Raw genomic sequence first — 5,838 nt, forward strand, 5'->3', positions numbered from 1 at the left:
TCTTGAACTACCACTGGAAGTAAAAAAATGATAAATTGGAAAACAGATATTGAAATTGTGTTAGACTTCAGCTTCCTAAAGTCAGATACTTGACAAAGTAAAATTTGAATCCAGTGAATCTACCTTCCTACCTCCCACTTGCTCATGTAGTCTTGAGGCTGCTTATAATCATGCAGCCCCAGAAACCTTGGGTTGGGTGGTTCTGGCAACAAAGAAAGGCATCAGATACTTTTGGATATTGTAAGGAATAGGACTATCTGAGACCCAAATTTTCCAAAATATAGATGCTCCTGGCTCAGTACCACCAGTGGCCGTTAGGATAGAAGGTGGTTCCAAACCTGGCCTGACTCCAGGTTGGACTTCATGGGGCACAGATTAAAACTCAACTTAGTGTCAGAGTTAGATAAGCAAGGGGCAGTTTTTTATTTATTTAAATTATGTTGCCTTGTCTCACCAGCTATTAATTCCACCCTAGGAGTTGTTAATGTATATCCTAGTGTGATGATACCACAGAACATACCTTAAGTTTCAAAATAATTAGCAGCTTTTTCCTTTGATATTTTAATTTTGGTGCATTCATCATGTTCTCGAAGATACTTTTAAGGGTCAGTAACTACAGCCTGTGAGCTAAACCTGGCTTGCAGTCCTGAGATTGGTTTTTATGTTTCCAAAGAGTTGTTAGAATGAGAATGAGAGAGAGGAAGAATATGTGACAGGGATCATATATGGCCCACAAAACCTAAAATCTTTCCTATCTTTGCCCCTTACAGAAAAAGTTTGCTGACTCCTACACTGTTCTTTATACTACATTTTTCATTTTTGTGTTACTGGTGTATTACTTTCAGGAAATAGAAACCACTCAAACCATTTTAAGCAAAAAGAGCTTTAATACAGGGAATCAGGAGCTAACAAAATTAAACAAAAGGCTAAAGGAGGGGTTCCTTGAGCAGACCTCCTGGAATGATTCTTAGGACAAGAACTGCTGGACTGGTCTTCCTGGGAAGCTGCTACTTCTGCATTAATCAGAAAGGTGGGGAGTCAGGGGCTTTCTTTGGTACTGTTGAGTTCAGGTCTTATGGCTGTAGCTAAGATGCAAGGATTAGGAAGCCTTGCAGCTACCTGTCAACACCCACAGAGTTAGTTAGACACTAAAATACTGAAGATGCTGCTGCAGAAAAGCCCAGTGTCTCCACATCTGAGTTTTCCAGTAGAAACAAAGCAGATGGCTCCAGTCTGGGATCTGCTGTCGAAGTGCATTCATTTGGCAGAAACAGAACCATAGGTGCAGGGAGATGAATACATGTGGTTTTTCCTCCTTTTGAAAAAAACAAAACTCACTGCTGTCAAGTCGGAGCTGACTCATACTGACCCCCTCCTTGGGTTTCCAAGGCTGCATCACTATGGAAGTAGATTGCCCGGTGTTCCTTCCGAGGAGTGGCTGGTGGGTTTGAACCACCAGCATTCTGGTTAGCAGTCAAATCCCTTAGGCATTACACCACCAGAGCTCCCTTTCCTCCTTTAGCCTCTGAAATACTTTAAAAAAAAAAAAAAACCTAGAAGATAGGAATGGATCCTGAGAGCCAGTTCAGAGTTCTACCCACAGCTTGTTTGTGGCTTTAGGCTCTTTTCAGTTCTTCCCATCTTGGTCAGCTCCTTATTCTTTCAAGTACCTTTCCTAACACTCCCTTCCCACATTAAACCCTCTTGGATTAGATGCCCCTTTTGTGCGCTTCCATAGCTCATTTCCCACCAGCTGTCTGTCATTGTGTCATACTGTGGTGGCTTGTGTGTTGCTGTGAGGCTGGAGGCTATGCCACCAATATTTCAAATACCAGCAGGGTCACCCATGGTGGAGCTTCCAGACTAAGACAGACTGGGAAGAAGGAAGAAGGGGCCATCTACTTCTCAAAGAATTGGCCAGTGAAAACCTTATGAATAGCAGTAAGACATTGTCTGTTATATTACTGGAAAACTTGATAAATAGTCCTGAAACATTGTCCAATTTAATGCCGAAAGATGAGCCCCTCAGGTTGGAAGCCCCTCAAAATATTACAGGGGAAGAGCTGCCTCTTCAAAGTAGAGTCAACCTTAATGACATGAATGGACCAAAGCTCTTGAGACCTTCATTTGCTGATGGAGCACGACTCAAATGGGAAGAAACAACTGTAATCATCCATTAATAATTGGAACATGGAATGTATAACATATGAATGTTGGAAAATTGGAAGTTGTCAAAAATAAAGATTGATATCCTAGGCAGTAGTGAACTGAAATGGACTGGTATTGGTCATTTTGAATTGGACAATCATATGATCTCCTATATCGGGAACGACAAATTGAAGAGGAATGGTGTTGCATTCATTGTCACAAAGAATGTTTCAAGCTATCCTCAAGTACAGTGCTATCAGTGATATGATAATATCCATATGCCTATAAAGAAGACCAGTTAATACAACTATTCAAATTTATGCACAAACAACCAAAGCCAAAGATTAGGAAATTGAAGATATTTTTTTCTCAACTTCTGCAGTCTGAAGTTGACCAAATATGCAATTAAGATGTATTGATTATTATTGGTGACTGGTATGCAAAAATTGGATTATTATTGGTGACTGGTATGCAAAAATGGAAAAATTGCAAGAATCATTGGTAGTTGGAAAATAGGGCCTTGGTGTTAGAAGTGATGCCAGAGATCACATGATAGAATTTTGCAAGACCAACAATTTACTAATTGCAAATACTTTTTTCAACAACATGAATGGTGGCTGTACATGTGGACCTTGATGGATGGAATACACAGGAATCAGATCGACTATATCTGTGGAAAAAGGTGATGAAGAAGCTCAATATCTTCAGCCAAAATAAGGCCATGAACTGATTGTGGAACAAACAAACAATTGCTCATGTGCAATTTCAAATTGAAGCTGCAGAAAATTAAAACAAGTTCACAAGAGCCAAAATATGACCTTGATTATATCCCACCTGAATTTAGAGACCATCTGAAGAAAAGATTTGATGCATTGAACGCCCATGACCAAATACCAGACAAGTTGTGGAATGATATCAACAACATCATACATGAATAAAGCAAAAGGTCATTAAAAAGATAAGAAAGGAAGAAAAAAACAGAATGGGTTGCAGAAGGACTGTGAAACATGCTCTTGAACGTAAAGTAGCTAAAGCTAATGGAAGAAATAACAAGATAAAAAGGCTGAAGAGCAGCTCGAGAAGACAGAGTCAGTTACCATAATGAAATGTGCAAATATCTGGAATTAGAAAACCAAAAGGGAAGAACATGCTCAGCATTTCTTAAGCCGAAAGAACTCAAGAAAAAAATTCAAGCTTGATGTCTCAGTGTTGAAGCACTCTATAGACAAAATATTGAATGATGCAGGAGGCATCAAAAGAAAATGGAAGAAACATACAGAGTCACTGTACAAAAAAAGAATTAGTCAATGTTCAACTATTTCAGAAGGTGACATATGATCAAGAGCCAATGGTATTGAAAGAAGTCCAAGCTGCACTGAAGGAATTGTCAAAAAACAAGACTCCAGGAATTGATGGAATACCCATTGAGGTGTTTCAACAGATGCCACACTGTAGGCACTAGTCTATGCCAAGAAATTTAGAAGACAGCTACCTGGCCAACTGACTGGAAGAGACCCACATTTGTACCCATTCCAAAGAAAGGCAATCCAACAGAATGTGGAAATCATTGAACAATATCATTAATATCACAAGCAAGTAAAATTTTTCTGAAGATAATCAGAAAGAGTTGCAGTATATTGACATGAACTTCAGAAATGCAAGCTGGATTCAGAGGAGGGCAGGGAACAAGGTATATCATTGCTGATGTCACATGGACCCTGTCTGAAAGAAAAGAATACGGGAAAGACGTTTACTTCTGTTTTACTTTTTATTTATTTATTTTTTTAATTGTGATTTTGGTGAAAATTTACAGAGCAAATTCACTTTCCATACAGTGGTTCACATACACTTTGTCTCATGATATTGACTACAATTTACCCCAATGCAACGGCTCCCCTCCCACTTCCTCCCCATAGTTACCTCTTCCCTATGTCCTTCCCTCCATGCACACCTGCTTCCTGAGCTGTCTCTCTGTGCATACACAGCCCTTCTATTCTCCCATGATTGTCCTCTCCAAAGAGTGTATCTACCTCAGGTAAATGTTCATCTCATATGCCTGTCTTTTATTTGGCTGGAAGCCACGGGAATGGGTTCAATTCCAGATCTGAAAGGCAGCAAGGGGTCATAGTCTCAGTGGTTCCATCAGGCTCTATCAGACCAACAAACCTGGTCCCTTTGTTTTTTTTCTTCCAAATGAATTTAAGTTTTGTTCCACATTGTTCTCCCACTCTGTCCAGGATCTCCTACATAGATCCCCCTCTGAGTGGTTGACAGTGGTAGCCAGGCACTATCAAGTTCTTCTGGTGCATCCATGAATCTTTGGTCTTCTTCATTCATCTTTGCTGTGGATGAGGAGAGACCCATTGTTGCATCTAGATGGCTGCTTGCAAGCTTTTAAGATCCCAGTTGCTACTCGCCAAAGTAGGACGTGGAACTATGGTTTGTGTAGTATGTTATGCCAATTGAGCTTGATGTCCCCTGCAACTATGATCCTGAGCCCACAGGTCCAACTACTTGCTCCCTCTGGGTAGCTGGCTGTGGCAAGGAAGTGATTACATCCTTGTCCCTTGTCAGCTCTACTATATAGCTGGGAATTTTTACAGAACATACCAATACACTTATAGAAACATTGTCTGTCAACCCTATACATGGTCTTGGGCACACTCCCCCTGTGTAGACATACCTAATAGTTCAGCCTGTCCACCCATATATCCATGTTTCCCTTCATGAACAATACAGTACTGTATGTGCAAAAGGGTTCATCTTTGTTGTCTGTATCTCCAATGTACCTCTCTTTGTCTTCCTCTTCCTCAGTGCCACTGGGTTGATCACTCACATTTGGTACATTGCCATTCTCTTCACCCAAACCACTACTTGTCTCTATGTTTCTAACAGTGTTCCCTCACCTCCCCTCCCACTCCTAATAATCAACAAAGAAAATTTCCTTCCATACAAAAACCTTTTCTTGACTTTTTACAATAACGGACTAATACGATATTTGCCCTTCTGTGATTGACTTATTTCACTCAACATAATGTCCTCCATCTTCATCCACGTTATGCAGTGTTTTGCCAATTCTGTTATTCTTTAGGATTGCATAGTATTCCATTGTGTGTGTGTACCATACTTTGGTTATCCATTCTTCTGTTGATGGACACCTAGGTTGTTTCCATCTTTTGGCTACTGTAAATAATGCTGCAGTGAACGTGGGTGTGCATATATCTGTTCTTGTCTTGGCTCTCACTTTCTTAGGATATATACCTAGTAATGGAATAGCTGGGTCAAATGGTATTTCTTCTAATTTCAGCTTTTAAGGAATTGCCATACTGCTTTCCACAGTGGTTGTCCCATTTGACAGTCCCACCAATAATGTATGAGAGTCCCAATCTCTCCGCATCCTCTCCAGCATTTGTTATTTTCTGTCTTGTTGAACTTTGCTACTAGTGCTGAGGCCAGATGGTATCTCATTGTTGTTTTGATTTGCATCTCGCTAAGGAAGATGGGGCAATCTACTTCCATAGTGATACTGCCTCGGAAACCCAAGGAGGGGCCGCTATGAGTCAGGTCTGACTCGACGGCACATAACAACAACCACAATGATTAATGATCATGAGCATTTCTTCATATGTTTGTTGGCTGCTTGAATATCCTCCTTGGTGAAGTGTCTATTCATGTCTTCTGCCCATTTTT

The sequence above is a fragment of the Orycteropus afer genome, unplaced genomic scaffold (assembly GCF_000298275.1).
Source record: "Orycteropus afer afer isolate SDZICR_OR568_19922 unplaced genomic scaffold, OryAfe1.0 scaffold00097, whole genome shotgun sequence".
NCBI classification, from domain to species: Eukaryota; Metazoa; Chordata; class Mammalia; order Tubulidentata; family Orycteropodidae; genus Orycteropus; species Orycteropus afer.